Genomic DNA, 21,851 nt, shown 5'->3' on the forward strand with positions numbered 1-21,851 from the left:
TATTCTGATATCTGAGGCATATTCAGCCAGTAAAGTTGGCTTTAATTGTATGCAGTGTTTGTCTGCAGATAAAAGTCACTGACACTGTTGTCATTTGATTAAAATAAGCAGTTCTTATTCTGACTTTGTAAAAGTAGTGTGCATATTTTTTTCACTTTCTGCAGCAGTGAACCATATCATCATCACACTCAATAAGTAGCTGTCTGGGGCGTGGCTAGGATGCTGAACTGATAGCTGCACTTCATTTCAGCTCTCTTACCTCAATACAATTCCTGACAGGAATTTTACAAAATAATATTTAATTTGAAGAAATTTTTATTACTAACTTATTTCTAATAACTCTGAGCATTTATAAGAAAAATTTTATTGTCAGAACTTGAATAATTCCTGTCAAATTAATTACTGGAAAATCAGCACCAATATCAGCTTTACAGCATGAGTCATCTAAGGAATACAGCACAAGACTCTTCTCTCAAAAAAGACCTGCAGTCTCTCATTACAAATATACAGGAACTTACAATAAAAATCGACAAGATGGACAATAAAATAGATACTTTTAAAGAAAAGTGCTCACAACAACTGGAACAGCTTCAAGAAATGTTTACACAGCAGAAAGGACAGATATCACTTATTGAACAGTCATTAAGTGACATTGACACTAGAGTCCAAATAGAAGAGCAACAAACCGAAGTCTTACTTCAACAGAATACATATTTACTAGAAAAGCTTGATGATATGGAAAACCGAACAAGAAGAAATAATATTAGAATATATGGTCTACCAGAAAAATCTGAAGGGGACAATATGATAAACTTTCTTACCACCTGGATACCAGATGTAACAAAAATACCTGAAGCTCTTTCATATGGTATAGAACGGGCGCATAGATCACTAGCAGCTTCTGGAAATGCTTCTTCTCCGGGTAAGAACAAGCCGAGATCTATAATTGTGAGACTTTTTTCTACACAAGATAAAGATCTTATATTAAGAAATGCTTGGGCAAATTCTCCCATCAAATACAATGATTCATTAATAAGATTTGACAATGATTATTCTACAAAGGTGGTTTCAAAAGAAAAGAATTTCTACCAATAAAAACCTTGAAGAAAAGGCAACTGAAAGTCCATCTTTTATTTCCAGCAAGACTGAAAGTTTTTCTACCAAATGGAATAAACATCTTTGAAACAGTAGATTCAGCAATAAAATACCTTACCAACAACAACATCCTAACACATGAAGAATCTATGGACTGGACAATAAGTACACCGAAGAGAAATGCTGAAGTAAATAATTGGAAAACTGTTGAGCAAAAGAAAAAAAACTAAAGGACAAATAATCTTACATATGTTATATTCTGTAAAAATCTAAATAATAATACTAACAACAAAAGAAAAGTTCTTACTGTCTTCAAGTTACAGCAAAACAGGTACTGTTTTCAATTATATTTTAAATGTCAAAATTAGCATAAATGTAAATACATTTATCTCAAATCACATCAATATACTAAGCATAATTTAAACATTACTCTATTTTTCATTATTATCCATCTATTATTTTCATATTCTTAATCAGAGTAATCAATGCATAATAATGTTCCTAAATAGTTTATTTATTTATTTTCTCTCTTTGTGTTTTGTTGTTTTTATTTTTCTCTTCTTTTTATAAAATCTTCATTAACTTATAATACTTTAATCAGTATATGGTTATATTGCTTAATAGGTATAGTAATGGCTGATATATAACTTATTATCAGTTACATCCCTGATAGTATTACTTTTTATAAGTTAAAAGTGTCCCTGTTTGGATAAACGCTAATGCTGGGCAGAAATGTGTTGCTTTTGAAATGAAGTATTTCAGTTAGGATGTATCATAAGACTACTTTAAATAATCTTAAAAGATGTTCTGCCTTTGACCCATATGCACATACTGATATAGTCCAGTGAAAAATATGTTTTAAGTGATATTTTGAGGCTATAAGTCATGTGTGTTGTGGCTCCAGACATCCGGAGTTGAAAGATGCTTGTGACTAGCTTAGATATCCTGTTGTCTTTTCTTTTGTAGAGAAATAAGGCATAGCATGTTTAAAATGCAAAGTTTGACAGTTGTGAACACTACTCCATAAACTAGAGTGCTTGCGCCACTACATGAGTTTGTCAACAAATAAGAGGAGGGAAAAGAAAAAGAAAAACACATACCTTTTCCCGCTTGGTTCTCGAGACAATTTAACAGCCACAAACATCACTAGAAACTTGAGTTACTTATTGCTTGTCGCATTTACTTGTGTACGCCATCCCTGACTCTTTCTAATTGACGTCTAGTCAGAAATAAGCTAGGTTCACATTTAAAGATACAGAAACCTAAATTCCTTCTAAGGAAACATAAATAATATTAAAGGTTCATATAAATATACACAGATATTTATTTTTGAAGCACTTTCAGTTTATGGCTACTGATGTCTTCTAGCACCTTGATAGATAAGGACATATATCTGCTTGTCTTTCTATCAGTTTAGATTTCCAGACATTTTAGCTATCCCTTACTATGTTTTATACAGCAGAGTTTAAAAAGCAGAAATTAATCATCAGCAAATAAAATCACTGCTGTTTTACAAATTCTCTAAAGAAACAAGTAAATGTCAAGCAACTGACAGGTTTGTTTTGGGGAGGGTTGCCATTTCCCAGGCTGGTGCTCCTGCAGAATACTACTGATGTCCTGCTGCCAAGGTATGCCCTCGGGTGGGCAGGTGGGATGCAATAAGAAGGTTGGATATGCATTTGGCAAATCAAACATTTAGATGGCGGTATGGTATACTAGATGGAGAAAGTGGAAGCAATGATTGTATAGGCAACTATAATGAGTAACATAACAACAGTGGATTTGACCCGGTGTGTCAATTATACAATGTTTATATCCCATGTGGCTTTGGGCTTTGTCGAAGCATCTGTGTTCTACACACATATTGTGTTGGATCTGATTTGAGTGGAAGGGGGAGAGGCTTAGCCCACACCCTAATTTGTTACTGGGTTGCCATGCATTATGGGCATGCATTGTGGCAGGTACTCAACGGGCTATCCATCCTTAGATGGCTCATGCTGTTCCCATTTGCTCATCTGAATGGTGACTGCGGCTGTGCTCTTCTTGTTATGTTGCCTGGCTGTGGCTTCACCCTTCTTATAATATTGCCTGGCTTTTACATTATCAAGAATGACACAATACTAGTGTATGCGGGTATATCATGTTACTGTTAGTGTGGACAAGGATGCTTGACAATGCAACTATGATTCTTGGACCTTTCTGCAGACGGGTGTGTTGTCTGGCAGTTGAGAGCCTGGTTGTTCCTGATCAGCGGACCTGTATTTTTGTGTTTCAATGTGACTGCATGAAAGGATGCCAGTATTGGTCTGCAAGTTTGGTGGGCGGTAGATTCGTTGGGGATTGATTTGAGGAGACACTTGTATTATGGCTGGGGCACTTGACATTTGATAAATGTATCCTCTCAATGATGCGTTCTGTCTGGTCATTGGCTGTAAAACAGCTTTTCTGAGAAATATTGTTGTGGTGCCAGTTAATGATTTGGATTAAATGTTTCTATATACAGTCGTGAAGCAATTGCCAGGATAAATGGTACTCTTGCAGTGCATGGATCATCGTGGCTGTCCTCCGATGTTGGAGGAAAAACAAGCTTCTTGGTCACCTTTTGACGTGGTAAAGGTGTTACCCCATGGTTTGAATACGTTTTGTCTCTTTGCTGCAAAATGGGTTGGGAATTTTGGCCTGTAATATTTTCAGACATGGTGGTTTGAATCTTGGCAGCTTCCATTGTTTTGATGTGTTCTCCAGTATACTTTTGTTCAGTCATAGGATTGAATTACTGGTGTTGAGTAGGTCAGGATTGTATCTCCAGCACTTGTTGTCAGCAGATAGACTCACTGGTTGGGTGTCAGTCTAAGCTGTGGGAGTTGATGTGTGATATACATAGATGTTTGCTTTGAGGGTGTGGTCAAGTGCTGCAGTTTTACCTCTGTACTGTGTCAGTTTTCATTGTGCAGGGTCCCTCTGAGGGTTGATGGAAGTGTTGGCAACAAGACACTCAATCAGGTAACAACATTATGAGTGGTCTCTTGGATAAGGGAGCTGTCTAAATTGTGATCTTGTTGTCTCCAGCCATGGGAATTGTCATTGAAAAGCTGAAAATGCAATCAGAGGAACATATTTAATGTCTACTAAAGAAATATTAATATACTTATACATTGTATCGCATTTCAGTTTATGTTAAACATGAAATATGATGTGGTTTCAGAACTATTCATGTTTTTATTCCAATATGACTTTGCAAATATTAATTTAAACACTGGTTTCGGACTTGAGTAGTCTAAAACAATTGCACAACAATGGTACTGTATTATACAGTAATGTCAGTAAATAGTTTTCAACAGATGTATGAAATATACAGTTATAGATTTTAACATGATGTTTATTAATACCCTAAATTATTTTGAAATGATACTACCTTAATCTAAATATTTGTACCTTTTGAAACCTGCTTAGAAGTAAGTATTATTGAATTACAATAAGATGAGTAAAGAATATATGTATATATTTTAGCTGATTAGATTATCTTAATATATTATTCAATTATCTTTATTTAAAACTAAGAGGATAAGAGAAACTGATCCAAATATTATTTGTGAGGGTAGAAAGTTTGTTTGGTTAGATTCACTAACCAAACGAAGAGGTATATTACCTCATAGCAATAGGGAATGTTTTTAAGGTTAAGAATTACAAGTTTGGAAGTTCTTTGTTTTTTTATTCTATCACTTTGGTGTCACTCAGAAACATGCAAAAATCATACAAGAAAAACTTTTTGAATTCTGTATCCAAGATGGAACTAAGAATAAACAATATTTACATAAACTCACACATAAAACAAACTCAAAACTAGGAAATGAAATGTTTATCCATAAATGTTAATGGTCTAAATAATAGTAATAAAAGGAGAAGCCTATTCAAGTACATAAACTTACATAAACCACAAATAGTCTTTTTACAAGAAACACACTTATTAGATAGAGATATAAACAACTTAAATATTCATAATTACACAGTACTAATAAACTCTCAATACAAAACAAAAAAAAGAGGAGTAGCTATACTACTTCACAACTCAACTATAACACCTAAAATAATTACTACTCATCAAGATACATCAGGTATGTTTTGTCTAGTTTCAATAGAGTTAAATAAGAGAATCTATACGTTAGTAAATCTATATTGGATCCCAGGACTAGGATTAAAAACAGTTAAACAGCATTTTGAAGAGATAATTCATTTAACTAAGGGTAGCCTGATATTGGCAGGAGACTTCAACTGTATAATGAATGAAAAAGATACAGATTCTAAATCCAAAAGAAGAAAACAACCCATCTCTAAAGCACTATCAAAATTTATAGATACATTGTATTTAAAAGATATAAATGAATTTGCAGAACCAGACTCACTAATCTTCACATTTTATTCTCATAGATATAAAACTAACTCTAGAATTGATAGAATATATGTTGCCAATGACCTAATAACAAAAATTGACAAAGTCAAAATCATAAATTGTCCTTTATCTGATCATAATGCCATAGTCTTTGAGATAGAGCTTACACCATTTTATTCAAATCCCATTACTAGGATACCTTCCTACATCACAAAATTGAGAGATTTCAAAGAATTTTATGAAGAAACAATCAAAAACTTTCTAGAAATAAATTACACAGAAGATATTTCAGAAATATATGTCTGGGATTCATTAAAAGCAGTTACATATGGGAAGATATTATCCTGGTACATAAATAAAAGGAAGTTATGGAATAAAGATATGCTAGACTTACAAAACAAAGCAGATAAATTGAAACTGGAAATACAAAAGGGTAATGCTACTCAAGTTCAAGAACTTACACAAATCAATAAGAAGTATACAGAATTGCTACACCATAAGATTATGATTAACTTAGAAAAGATAAAAATAAACTCATACTCTACTAATTCAGCACACCTGAGATACTTAACTAACAGAACAAAAAAAATAATTAAATCTAAGCAAATAAAAGAAATATTTATTCCCAATACTAACAAAAGAGTTACGGAACTAAATGATATTTTAGAAGCATTCAGACTCCAATTTAACATTGATAATTCCATAAATACTCAAGATACACCTACTAAGGATATAAAAAATACTTAGAAAACAATATTCATATTAAATTAACACAAGAACAAATAGACATTATAAACAAACCAATCAATATGACAGAATTAAAATCACAAATTAAAAAGCTCAAGACAAATAAAGCACCTGGCCCAGACAATATGCTACCAGAAATGTATAAATTAATACCCAATCAAGCCATATCTTTATTATTAAAAGTATATGATATAGCCAATAAAGATTTGAATATACCACCCTCTTGGAAATATTCATTGATATCCCCAATTATCAAACCAGATAAAGATGAGAAACAGTGTTCCTCATATAGGCCAATATCATTACTCAATATAGACTACAAGATGTTTATGGCTATATACGCAGATAGGATCAAACACTTTCTTCCTTTCTTAATTCACAAAGATCAAACAGGTTTTATTAAAGGAAGAAATACTTCAGATAATATTAAAAGAATACTAACATTAATAGATTATAGCAAACATAAAGTCCTAAATTTAAATGTAATCTCATTAGATATTAATAAAGCTTTTGATTCGGTTAACTGGAACTTTCTTTCACTAGTTTTAAAAGAATATAACTTTCCTTCTAATTTTAATAATCTTATCCAAATACTATATGAAAAATCTACTGCATATGTTAAACTGGGATCATATAGATCAGGCCCTATAACAATAAAAAGGGAACTAAACAAGGTTGCCCTTTATCACCATTGTTATTTGCATTACTCATAGAACCCTTTGCAAATCAAATCAGATCAAACAATAACATAAAGGGCATTTGTATTAATAAAATGTTAAACCTTAAAATCCAACTCTTTGCTGATGACATACTATTAACTCTCTCAGATGCAAATGAGTCTTTAAATGCTCTATTTAACTCCATGAATAAATTTCAAAATATTTCAGGCTTAAAATTTAATGAAAACAAAACTAAAATTATGCCCTGTAATTGTAAAAAAAAAATAATATAAACAAAAGATTTTCCAAATATATAGTAACAGAAAGTAAATTATTATATCTGGGAATAAATCTACTCAATGAATTAACAGATTCTCTAATATTTAACTATAATAAAATACTAGACAAAATAGAACAAACAATTGGTTACTGGAATAAATATATCTTTTCAACAGCAGACAGATTATATCTTATTAAAATAATCATATTTCCCAAAATATTATACTTAATACAAAATTTTTCATTGCCACCTCCCAAATATATTATTCAAAGATACAATAAACTAATTTTAAATTTTCTATGGTTTCCAAATAAACCCCGTATAGCCTTAAATAAACATTTGCCAGATTGGGAAGATGGTGGAATTAATTTACGGATATTGATTTATATATTACCTCATCTGTTATTAAAAACATAACACTATGGTTAAATAATTCATACACACCTATATGGAAACAAGCCCATGAGCAGATTTACATAGAAATCAATTATAATCACATACAAGACAACTTAACAGTAATACCATCACCCCTTATATGGATGTTAAAAGATTATTTTTAGGGAAAAGGAATAATATTAATAAATTGCCATCAAACTATGTAAGTTCTACACTTTCAGTGTTCAGAACATATATAAACAAAATACCAAATATTAATTCTTGGATTTTTCTTATTTTCCTATAGCTTTTACACCAAATATTCTAGATACATTCCAAATATCTAAAATAAATATACTTAAAGAAGAAACATTACTCTTTTGGCATCAACTTATAGAGAAAGGGAAAATTCTAACAAAGGAACAGATAATTTATAATTATAATATAAATAAAGACAATTGGCTGTTTTACAAAATCTAAGGCATTTTCTTATAAATAAAATAGAACAAATGCAACCTTCAGTTAGACATGAAACTCCAAAACTCATTGAATACCTTATTCTTATCACAAAACAGCCTTATCAGGGTACAGGTTATTTGTCTAATATCTATAAAATTGTTAAAAAACAAAAACTATCATGAAAAATCATACTGGGATTATTATACTTTAATAAACAACCATCCTCCAGTTGAAGAAGAAAAAGTAATATTCTAAAATCTTCCAAATTTTCTACATTATCAAAATACTGGCAATTATTCACTTGGAGATATCTACACAGAAGTTTCTATACACCACATAGGTTAGCCAAAATGTATTCTATTGAAGATCAATGTTGGAGATGCCATACCAAGATAAAAGCAGATTGTCAGCATGTTTTTATGAATGTATATGTCTCAATATGTACTGGAAATCCATTAATTATTTTTTCAGACTGTTTATAATGATAATTTTCAATTAACAAAGTCTTTAATTTTATTCAACTCTCCTATTCCAAACTGTGTACCAAAAAGACACTAAAATCCTATGTTCACTATTGGCAATTTCACGTAAAATCATAACTATACACTGGAAAAATGAGGCTTCGCCTACGCTCAAGGAATTTGAGACTTTAACAACAACAGTTGCTCACATGGAAATATTAACAGTGAAGAACAGAACTAAAAGATCTACTTCTTACTATTACTCTTGGATGAAAGTACTGGAAATACTTGAAAATATCAAAGAAGATATATCATCTTATGTTTCTAACTTTATATAATATAGAATTTCAATGTTATTTGCATAGACACCAATGTAAATAGTTATATAATGGTTTGAAGTTAGTAATGTTTTAGAATTATAAATATGTTATTTATCTTTATTTCATGTAATGTTTAAGACATCTTATTTGAAATAATAAAAAAAAATATTTAGTGGAAAATAAGTAGCTGTCTGCAGTGGTCTGGAAAGATTGTGTGTGAGAGCAACTGATCATTGGCAGAGTGTTGCACTGAGCAGTGTTGTGCTACAACTGTTCATTGGCAGAGTGTTGTATTGAATAGTGTTGTCATGTAGCTGATCATGGTCAGAGTGTTGTACTGAGTAGTGTTGTCATATAACTGATCGCTGTCAGAGTGTTGTACTGAGTAGTGTTGTCATATAACTGATCACTGACAAAGCATTGCACTGAGTAGTGTTGTCATATAACTGATCACTGACAGAGCATTGCACTGAGTAGTGTTGTCATATAACTGATCACTGTCAGAGTGTTGTACTGAGTAGTGTTATCATATAACTGATCTGTCAGAGTGTTGTACTGAGTAGTGTTGTCATATAACTGATCACTGGCAGAGTGTTGTACTGAGTAGTGTTGTCATATAACTGATCACTGTCAGAGTGTTGTACTGAGTAGTGTTATCATATAACTGATCTGTCAGAGTGTTGTACTGAGTAGTGTTGTCATATAACTGATTATTGGCAGAGTGTTGCACTAAGTAGAGTTATCATATAACTGATCATTGAGAGAGTGTTGCACTGAGCAGTGTTGTGCTACAACTGTTCATTGGCAGAGTGTTGTATTGAATAGTGTTGTCATGTAAGCTGATCATGGTCAGATTGTTGTACTGAGTAGTGCTGTCATATAATTGATCATCAGCAGAATGTTGTACTGAGTAGTGTTGTCATATAACTGATCCTTGCTGGAGTGTTGCAGTGAGTAGTATTGTCATATAACTGATCATTGGCAGAGTGTTACACTGAGTAGTGTTGTCATATAACAGATCATTGGCAGAGTGTTGCACTGAGCAGTGTTTTCATATAACTTGTTGCTGGCAGAGAGTTGCACTAAGTAGTGTTGTCATATAACTGATCACTTTGCAGAGTGTTGCACTGAGTAGAGTTGTCATATAACTGATCACTGACAGAATTCTGCACTGAGTAGTGTTGTCATATAACTGATCACTGGCAAAGTGTTGCACTGAGTAATGTTGTCATATAACTAATCTTTGGCAGAGTGTCGTACTGAGTAGTGTTGTCTGATAACTGATTACTGTCAGAGTGCTGCACTGAGTAGTGTTGTCATATAACTGATCATTGGCAGACTGTTGCACTGAGTAGTGCTGTCATATAACTGATCACTGGCAGAGTGTTGTACTGAGTGGTGTTGTCATAAAACTGATCACTGTCAAAGTGTTGTACTGATTAGTGTTGTCATATAAGTGATCATTGGCAGAGTGTTGTATTGACTAGTGTTGTCATATAACTGATCACTGGCAGAGCATTGCACTGAGTAGTGTTGTCATATAACTGCTTATTGGCAGAGTGTTGCACTGAGTAGTGTTGTCATATAACTGCTCATTGGCAGAGTGTTGCACTGAGTAGTGCTGTCATATAACTGATCATTGGCAGAGTGTTGCACTGAGTAGTGTTTTATAACTGATCACTGTCAGAGTGTTGTACTGAGTAGTGTTGTCATATAACTGATGATTGACAGCGTGTTCTACTGAGTAGTGTTTTCATATAACTGATAATTGACAGCGTGTTCTACTAAGTAGTGTTGTCCTATAACAGCAGTTGGTTCCCCTGTTGAGTTTTTGTCTGTTCATTCCTTCTTTGTAAATTCCTTTCCTCTTAGTGGATTTTATCCAAGTGTTTTGTTTTCTCTCCCAGGCAGTCAAGAGTATAATATATGCCTTTTGCTATTTGTTCTTTTTCTTTTCATCCCAATTTAACACCAAAGTGGTATACAAAAGATAACTTTCTTTTTGGAGGGTTAGGAAGGCAGGCATATTCCCAGAAAGAATTAATATTTTTCCCTCATACATGATTTTTGTTCAGGCCATCATTATTAAGTCAAAATTTAGTTAGAAAAAATCTAAGCTGCACCTCAGTGCATTTACAAGTTGATGAATTCTGGGGTCCTAGCAGACCCCCATCTTAATTCAGTTATTTCCTTCAGTGTTAAATTACAGTGGAGTCTTGACCTTTTCCTTTTCACCTTAACCCCCCCCGCCCCACATGCTTTTAACCCTCTAAGAAAATGTATGCAAAGGCAGTAAAGGTGCAATCTAGATGGTGTGGGACCAGAATGAAGGGAAAACAGAGGAGAGCACTGGGGCAATGCAGGGAAGACTAGTGTATAATGGGGTGACCCATGGAGTGTGGATTACAGTTAGACATCTAAGGTGTTTATGATCAGTATAGTGGCTATAATGAATGAGTTTATACAGAAGTAGTCTATGGATGAAAGTGAATGGCCACATCTGTTTGATCACATATAAAAAATATTGACCTGCCATAATATAGCCTTGCCCTGCTGTATATGGCTCCACCCATTAAGCTGCTTCCTGCAACTCCCCCCAGCCATTCATTTGATGTATGATTTGAACATTTTCATATCAATGTATGAGCCTGTATTTAAATTCTAAGATGTGCATTTCACTCTGTCTCCCAAATGTCAAACTTCAATAGGAGAGACAATTATACACACACAGAAAAATGAAATAATAATAATGGCTTAATGCAAGAATGGCTGCAACCTGCTTGGACAGACAGGCAGTACTATGTGGAGGAATCAAGAGTGGACAGATCTGACACACATGATAAATGCTGTGCGTGGTCACAATAGATCCAGGAAGGCCTTCCGGCAATGTTGCTGTGACATGATCATCCATGCAGCCAACAGACCCTGCCACTATTATGCAGAAAGGAATTCCAGTGGAGGAGGGCCATCATTGCCTCAGTGGATCAGATAATGGTGTTCCTGGCCTCCCATCATACCACATGACAGGATCATCTGATACCCAGCAGAGATATTGAGACAGGTGTTCCAGAATGTACGGGTATGTCCAACATTCGCAAACATTTCAGCATATACCAATTCTCACTGAAAGATATTAAATCACAATTCTTGGCATAATGTATATTTGTTTTATAGCAGCAGTACTATGCCATGGATGGACATCAGAACTGGCATGGATGTACAAGTGTTATGAACTGTCATCTTACCAACACAGTACATACACAAGACAGTCAGCAACATGTGTGATGTGTTTTTCAACTGCATAGGCTCACCATTTGAACAGCAGCAATGTATGTCATGTAAGTGATTCTGTGTCCTGTTAGTGTGGTCCAGCATTGCTGTATGCTTCAGCCTCCTGTTATGACTGAAGATTATACTCACATGTTGTTTGTGAGCCATGTTATAATACAGACTATGCTTTACAGTGGATGATACACTCCACAACCAAAGATGATGTACCTGGTAAGGTTGTCTATATGGTTGCTACATTTCACTATTGATAATTATATCTGTGTCATTCATGACTGCTGTGGTATTGTTTACCTGCAAAGGGCACATGTCATCTGAATGTCATCAATGCCCATCCAGTATGTGTATATCTTATTTGCTGTGTGTTGTAAAGCAGGTGGAATGCTACATGATGCCTTGTATGTACTTAACACTGAGAATACCTCTCAACTGTACAGATATTTGCAGAATGCCCAGAATTTTGCCACATATTTTTGGTCCGTTTTTCATAAAATTGTGGTTTTCTGGCAAATTAGTGGCAAATCATTAAGGATTGAAGTTGAAAAATAATGGCAGGCATTTGAGCTTCAGACTTCATTACAATCAGAAAATTGACACTAATGCAAAACCTGTTATTATATCAACTTTCCAAGTTTGTAAGAGCAATATTGAAAACTTGTCCCTATTTTTGGGCCTTTATCCCACTTTTATTTATGGCTTTATCCAGATTTATTGCTGTAAGAGGTTCAGAGGTATGATACTGAGTTATGCTTTTTTATCTTGTCACATGATGGTGGCATTTCAACCCTCACCACTGGTGGTGGAGCCAAAGAATGATGTACAAATTAGGTTTTTATAGCTGTATTGACATTATTTGTCATAATTGTGACATAGTGTGTCTCTGTTATATAGGGTCCCTGAAGCAACCACAGCTGCAATGACCTGATTAGTCCATATCATTATTAGCACTGTAGTTATAAAGATTTCTCAGATTTCAGTGTTGAGCTGCATCATGTGACTTCTGTGAATGTATGTCACGTGTCATCTGTCTCGTTTTGTAGCACATCCAATACTTGCCTCTTCCAATAGCTCATCCAATAATAATAAGATGGGTTGTATCTCACTGTGATAGTACACCCCATGAACATGGACCACTGCATTGAGTTAGTTGTCTGGTGCAGAAGGAAACAGTCATGTGGTTCGTGCTATATCCTCCAATAGGGAGGAGAATGTGGTCAGCCCTTATCATGATGTAGGGAAATTATATGAGGCACATGATGATGACCTTGACCTGCTGTCCCATGTAAGGCTGGTAATGATGGTGACTCTTTCCCTTGAAGGACCGATGCTTTCCATCAGCCTACAAATGGGTGTCAACTTACTATTACAGGCCCATAGATGTTCACAGCAACATCATGGCTGCAAAATGCATGCACTTGCCCATGTCAAAAATCATGTAACACACCAGCTGCATGTGTAATATGAAGGTCAGGAGTGCAGACATGGAGAGGTCATGACATCACTAGCTGCACAGCAGGAGAGTGTGGCATGTGTTGCATGTTCTGTCAAAAGCCTTGTTACAGCAGTGCTAGAGCAGTGCCATAATACTAACTGAGTGTTACATGCCCTAACAGTACTAAGCAGATTACCTCCAGCAGGGAGAGGTAGAGCCCCTGTCATTCGACCCATACATGGCCCTCAAACATCATTGTATGTGCTGCAATGTGCATGCACATCTGCTGTTGGACACTCATCTGTAAGCCCAGCAGTCATGTCCAGCAAGACCCATCACAATACTACTCCTACCCACACTGTATCCCAAATGCTAGTGTCACCATATCCAGCTACGTGTTATAGTCTGTGGACTGAGTGTTTCCAAATGTGGCATGGTCAGCCAGGACCATGGTGTGAGCCACCAGAGTGGGTGACCTTGTGGCACGGTCAGCCAGAACCATGGTGTGAGCCATCAGAGTGGGTGACCTACACTGCATTAGAGTAATACTGACGGTTGAGCCAATGTGTGTCCTGTTGTGTTATTCTGACCCTATAGCAATGATGGCCACTGTTCTGACCACTGACTAATTAATCTGTAGGTGTTTTTTTTCAAATGTCTGATGCCACAGGGTTTTTCTGATCTTTTTTCTTACCTAGGTCATTAGGTTCAAGTTGTGATATGTGTACTCAGTTGTCATTAGTATATGTTAGTAAAGATACCGATGACAGTAACTCTGTATGTGACTATCTATGCAACATGTAAATGTGTGCTACATGTAACTGTGTGTGACATATACACACAGTTACATATAGCACACAGTTACATATAGCACACATTTACATGTAGCACACATTTACATATATCACACATTTACATGCAGCACACATTTACATGTAGCACACGTTTACATGCAGCACACATTTACATGTAGCACATGTTTACATATAGCACACGTTTACATGATTAGCAACATGTTATCTTTGTCACCCCACAGGCTATGAATGTACAAGTGTGGCAACAGGGGCAGCTCATGCTATAGGACTAAAGGACTGCAGCTCCCCCAGCTGTGGAAAGAAAACAAAACAATATAAAAAATGGAAAGAAAACAAATAAAAACATTTTCTCAAATCCCAGAATGACTCACGCATATATGATTTAAATTGGGAACTCTCCCAGAGCTCACACATGTGAGTTTCACAGATTGGGAACTCCAGACTGCTTTGTCAGTAGTCCAGATAGGAGGAAAGGCCATCTCTGCCCTGCAACCCAGAAGTCCATGCGGTGATGACTGCACAGAATGGAAGACATCTGGACTGCAATATCTGCAGGATGACCTACCCCAGGAAGACTTTGGAGCCTGCTCTCATGGGGAAACTGTTACTGGAGCCTTTGCGGGACTGTAGATGGACTCATGGGAACATGGAGCCTTCTCTCTTGTGTATAAAAAGCCCCAAGTGCTAGGAGGTGGTAGGTTGAGAACAGGCTTAAACCCTGTACCTTGGGCCCAGGTGGCAAGAACCTGAATTCCCTACCCACCACCATCTGTAATAAAATTGCAGATTTTTCCCTCATACTTGTTCTGTTCCTCATAAAATCTGTGGTTTCTGTATTTTTGTGTCCTTACAAAGTCAGTAGTGCATTGTTGCAGTGGTAGTATTGTTGCCTGACAGCTACAGATTCTCTGGTTTGATTCTTGGCTGGGGTGCCTTCGCTGTATTGTTTGTGTGGGTTTCCTTAGGTGTCCTCCCATCTTACAAAAACATGTGTCTGTCTGGAGTGTTTCTCCCCAGGCCTCTGCTGAAAATTGGCTTTTGTTCCAAGTTAGACTTTCCTGGTTAACAAATGTTAATATAAAAATGACAAGCATTGGAATTTCAGACTTCATATTCTTCAGAAAGTACATGGTAACACAAAATGTTTTATTCTAGCAATTTTCTAAGTTTATAAGATGGATATTTGAAATTTGTCCCTATTTCTGGACTGTATTGCCCCATTATTGGCTTTGCCCAGGTTTTTGGTGCTAAGGTTGAGAGCTATGGTAAGAACTGAATTCACTGAATATGTTTGGGAACTGTATTCCCCCATTACTGGCTTTGTCCAGGTGTTTTTTGCTAAGAGATTGAGAGCTATGGTAAGAACTGAATTCACTGAATATATTTGGAGGCTGTATTCCTCCATTACTGCCTTTGTCTGGGTGTTTTTTGCTAAGAGGTTGAGAGCTATGGTGAGAACTGAATTCACTGAATATGTATGGGGGCTGTATTCCCCCATTACTTGCTTTGTCCGGGTGTGTTTTGCTAAGATGTTGGGAGCTATGATGAGAACTGAATTCACTGAATATGTTTTGGGGCTGTATTCCCCCATTATTGGCTTTGTTCATGCATTTTGTGCTAAGATGTTGACAGCTTTGTTTAAAACTGAATTCACTAAATGGTAGCCATTTAAGTTTCAGTCTTCCTCTCTTTCACAAAACAGCTTATTTGGCATAGTGGTATGTTGCTCTGACTGTCTTGCACAGGGTCCTGGGTTCAAGACTTGGCAGTGAAATGTATGGTGGTAACACAGCATTTTATTGCAGCAACTTTCCAACATTATACAAGCAATGTTTAAAATGTGTCCCAGGTTTTTGGGCTTTTGTCCCCCCCAATACATTTTGGCTTTTTCCAGATTTCTTGTGCTGCAAAGTTCAAAGATACAGTTGAGTGAGTAGATTTTACAAGGAGCTGAGAGCTGCAGAGGAGCAAAAGTTTAGTGCTGCTTATACTAAGTCTTCTTGCATTGTTAACAGCACAACAGGTAGTGTGCTTGCTTTTGATGCAAAATGCTGCGGGTTCTACTCACACAGTAGATAGATGCATTGCTAATACTGTACTGTGTTGCAAAGCGGGTGGATGCTGCACTCCTATTTAGCAAAGATACCTAGTAACTATGAACCTCTTATCAGTTTGCCATCCATTCCCTATTGCAATATTACTAGCTTATCATTATTTAGTGTAAGATAGGCAATTTATTCTTCAAGGGCAACAGGTACTTTATTTGTAGATGAAACAATGAAATATAAAGTTGTTTGCTAGCAGCTACCTCTTCATTAGTTACAGATCTCTTTAATGTGGAATTATTTAGATGACTTTTACTTCTTCAGAGATTGTGCATATGCAGTGATACTGGTGGACTGTAGAAGTCTGAGTAGACTTTTATGATGAAAATGTTCTGAATTTGGCAGTTTTGTCATTGGTGCATGCATTTTGTTTCATTGTTTACTGGAAAAATTTCAAAACAATAAATTTAAAACGCCCTCTAAAACTGTACTGTATTGTACAAGGAATATAATTTAATACAATCAGGAAGGTGTATGAAAGAGCATGTGTATGTTTCATGTGCAAGGGGCCTGCAATTTTAAAACAGCCCAAACCCAAAGTTAATCTTTATCTGCCACTGGCAAAATGTATTTTCTTTGAATGTGGGTTTCAGTGCTGTTTCAATGAATGTGAGTTTCAAGGGCAGAAAAGTTTTAATACTAAGTCTGTTTTCATTGTGAGACTTCATTGCTTTGTTTAGCAGATATATATTAGTGTTTGCACTGCAAAATGCAAAATAAAACTTTCAAATGAAGTCCAAATCATCGCAGAGGTAAAGCAGTATGCACATTAGTGTTTATGGTAAATGGGGTAAAATAGCCAAGTAATGGTTCATTGGAATGGCTGCAGGTGGGGGCTCCATTCAACCATGATTTTGTGAGGGGGTAAGGGCAGCAAACTCAAAGACAGTGAACTTTACCTTTCAACTGTCCAGATTTTTGCAGAATGAATAGATTTTTGCTTCTTATTTTTGGTTTGTTTCTCATAAAAGTTGTGTTTTTTCTGGCAAATCATTTAGGAATGAAGTCACTAAATAATGACAGACACTGAGTTTCAGACTTCATAACCTTCAGAAAAATGCATGCTAAAACAAGACCTGTTATTATATCAACTGACTCAATTTATACAAGAGCAAATTTTAGTACTATTTATATGTTCCCCCAATATATTTGACCTTGTCCAGATTTCCTACATTAACAGGTTGAGAGGTATGTGCAAATAACTTGCTTTATAGAATAGGCCATATCCAAACCTCTCAACTGTCCCTGATTTTGGCTCAAAAAGTTGCTCTTCCCCTAATAAACCCTCCGCAAAATGGCAATTTTGGAAGATAACATGGAGGGTTTACAATTAATAAATAACTGTAATAATCAGAGTTATAGATTACTTTTATTTCAGAAATGCATGTAGATTATTTTATTTTGTCAGCCGTTCAAGTTAGCAGTACTAATATTAAAAAGTGTCCCTTCTTTGACAGGTTCCCAGCTGTACTGTGTGGCTATTTTATATTTTTGCATCACATTTTTGGTCCATTTTTCATACAATTGTGTTTTTCTTTGGCAAATTAGTGGCAAATCATTAAAAAATGAAGTTAAAAATAATGACAGACATTTCATTTTCAGATTTCATACCCATCAGAAAATTCATACTAATGCAAGACCTACTATTCTATTATCTTTCTAAGTTTTTAAGAGCAATGTTTAAAATTTGTCCTTATTTTTGGGCCTTTGTCCCACTTCTATGTATGGCTTTGTCCAGATTTCTTGCTCTGAGGTTGAGAGGTATGACAAATGTGTCAGGGCCATCACAGTCAGCCAGAGACATTTCAAATTGTGACATACTTGTTGCACCCCACTCCCCCATGTAGTGACTCTGGATGTGTCCAAGCAAGGCAAGGAGCAGTTATGCAGTGTAAGTGTGCAGAGTATCCCACCATCCAAGGTAGACACAAGTACTACAGTGGCCTTTCATCTGTCATTGATTTTGCAGAATGTTCTGGTTTCTGTCATATTTTTATACTGTTGATTTATGCTTATTATTATTCAGAAAGTGCCTGTTGCTCTGTGTTTAAGTAGCAATGCTTTAATGACCATCAGGTAAGCTTTTCTGAGCCTGTAAGATGCAAGTAAGTTTTAATAAACACACTGTTAAAGAATTGCCAACATTGGCAGCCTTTCTGTTGTTACCATGCAGAGAATACTTACATAACTAGATAACGTATAAGCCTTGCGTATTGAAATGCATATGACAGTATTTGTAATAAAGGACAGGATTACATTATTTTAAGAAGCTCATTAGATTTGTTGGAGACTTGCAGTCATCTTTGCAGGCTTTACCTGTAAATAAAGAGAATGCAAATCTATCATGTGTGGTCCATAACCTGTGCAGTAATCCTTTAAGCAATGTATCTTGACCTTGTTTCTTGTTTGCTGTTCATTTTTTACTTTGATCATGTTTTCCCCATGAAACAAGTAGATAGTTGTTGTCAGGCAGCAGGTCTTTTTTGGATAAGAAACATTTTTACAATTGGGGATATCACAGGGATTGCTACTTTCAGCATGTTACTTGGTACTTTAATAAAGCTGAATATAAATTATAATTAGAGCTGCATTGCAAGGAGAAGTGGATTGCATTGAGTGCTGCTTGTTTTTTTATACTTGATTTTGACTGGCGTTCCAGTAATGTATTTAAAAAGTAATTTATTTTTTCATGCCTCACAAACTTTTTGTTTCCATCTAGATATTAAGTAAGTTGTCATGCAGCCAATGCATTGAAATATTTTTTTCTTCTACACTTCATTTTGTCTTGATTGTACTCTCATAATGATGGTTTGGCACCCAGGGCAGCATATTTAATTAAAGTTACAGTTTTTGTGGTTTTGAGCATAGCTCTTCCCCTTCTAGTTGGTCACACCCATTCACATTGACCTCACCCATTCAGCTGTCTCCTGCAGCCCCCCTTTGATTTGAAGTCACCAGCCACCACTGTGTGGCACACACATCCTGCACACATCCTGAGCCAGCTCTTTGTCTAATACAAGTGTGACACACACATCCTGCATACATCCTAGACAGCTCTTTGTCTAATACAAGTATAGCACACACATCCTAAGCTAGCTCTTTATACAAGTGTGACACACACATCCTGCACACTTCATAAGCCAGCTCTTTGTCTAATACAAGTGTGGCACACACATCCTGCACACATCCTAAGCCAGCTCTTTGTCTAATACAAGTGTGGCACACACATCCTGCACACTTCCTAAGCCAGTTCTTTGTCTAATACAAGTTTGACACATACATCCTGCACACATCCTGAGCCAGCTCTTTGTCTAATACAAGTGTGACACACACATCCTGCATACATCCTAGACAGCTCTTTGTCTAACACAAGTGTGGCACACACATCCTAAGCCAGCTTTTTATACAAGTGTGACACACACATCCTGCAAACTTCATAAGCCAGCTCTTTGTCTAATACAAGTGTGGCACACACATCCTGCACATATCCTAAGCCAGCTCTTTGTCTAATCTGTATCTATCTATTAGTATGTCTTTTTCAGAGTGCTGGACTAACAGTAGCCTGGCTATGCACCTGATTGTCTAGCTGCCTTCTGCAATGCCTTTTCCAGATCATCCTCTATTATGTGTTGCAGTACTCCAGCCTGCTGTAATGCATTAAACATCAGTTGCACTTTTTAAGTTAGGTTTCTGGAATCCACAGGATTTCCTAGAAATTTGTGGAATATAGTGGCATTAAAAACATATGGCATCTGTTGAATGCTTTCAGAAAATTGTCAGTGAAGTATTTTCTCAAATTAAATTGTGTTGAGTACAACCGTTGTATTTTGGAATCTGGCAGAGGAGTGCAGATCCACAATTATCATATGCTGAACAGATAATTGCTTGATCTTGTTTTAGCGTATGTTACAAAATTTTGTCTCATTCTGATGCACTGATATCTTCTTCTGCATGCTGCTCTGACACAACTTTCTTTTGGAATGCAGCCCACTATGTTCAGCCAAGAAAAATGTTTTTATTTTTTTTTTGCAAATGTCTTGGATAGGGAAAATTCAGTTACAGTGGTTGTTGTTGTAACTTTTGGCTTTTCCCGATTAGGGGTCGCCACAGTGGAACTCCGGTTCACTAATGATTGGCAGCAAATTTTTACGTACCGACTTGCCAGGCCTGACGCACAACCTTCAATGAAGGTACGTCCATTCACGTATGTCTCCACACAGAAGATGCTTTAGCTGAGAATCGAACAGGACAACGTCTTACTGTGAGGTGACAACGCTACTGCAGCACCACCACCGCAGCAGGAGTGGGAGTAGGACAAATTTACCCAATCAAAAACCTGCTGTGTTAATATCTGTCTTCTTTTTTGTAATTTAAATGTTAATTGTTTATTTATTCAACAAGAATGTGAAATTTTAACTTTAATGATATGCAAGCTAATAAGTAAATGGGTTATTTTTACATCAGTTAACCCAGTAAGTACAATGGTCTGAGGACCCTTTTCAGGCAGAGACTGGGACTTAAAGGCATACATACTTAAACACAAGTACTCATATCAGATTAAAACATGGAGCATACACAAAGCATTCATGTACCTTTAAATAAATAAACAAGTAATAATATGACTAACTTCACAAGGAAATGGAGTCTGTAAATTGCACATCAGCAGTAAAAAAAGGCATCTGTCCTTCGAACATTAGCAGTAGAACTATAACAGAGATGAGATAAATGAAATCAAAGCAAAGGTGAAAAGATGAATCCTTATCAGTACAGTGCTCTGATAAGTGAACATTTCAAGACTGAGCCTCTAAACTCAAAAACCTGGAAGGCTGAGTAGAACAGAACACACACAACAGCTGCTCTTTTTTCAGGGGGCAAGCCCCCCTGCATTCCCATGTAAGGGTATAGCCCCGCACACCACTGCTAATTATAGACACCAACTCTGAGATCACACTGCAGTGGGTAAGGGAACAAAACTCCAATCCCCACTATACTGCTGTCCCACACAATTGAAGTACATTACTTTCCAGTTCCTGGGCTATTGAGTTTCTGGGCTTGATCTTGTATCACACTCTCATCTGAGCATTAGATGTATTAATAGGGACCTGTAAAGATACTTAAATATGTCATACAGCCGACATATAAACAAACAGCATTAGAAAGACATTCATTGGCTACAAGTGGAAGTGTGTTTAGGTAATGTGATGTAGAGGGAATGCAAAAAGTCAGAAGAAATGGATAGCTGGGGGTAACAGGAAAAAAATAAATTTAAATTTAATTTCATTAAAATTAAAGAAAAAGCAAAAATGCATAAGCTCATGTTTGTTTGCAGGTTACAATGGGATTTATGCTTGTCACATTGCTGCAGCTGTTAGCATTGTCATCTCACAGCAAGAGGTTCTCCGGTTCTATTCTCAGCTGGGGTGAC

Source organism: Protopterus annectens, chromosome 1.part1 (assembly GCF_019279795.1).
Source record: "Protopterus annectens isolate FY-2018-M chromosome 1.part1, PAN1.0, whole genome shotgun sequence".
NCBI classification, from domain to species: domain Eukaryota; kingdom Metazoa; phylum Chordata; order Ceratodontiformes; family Protopteridae; genus Protopterus; species Protopterus annectens.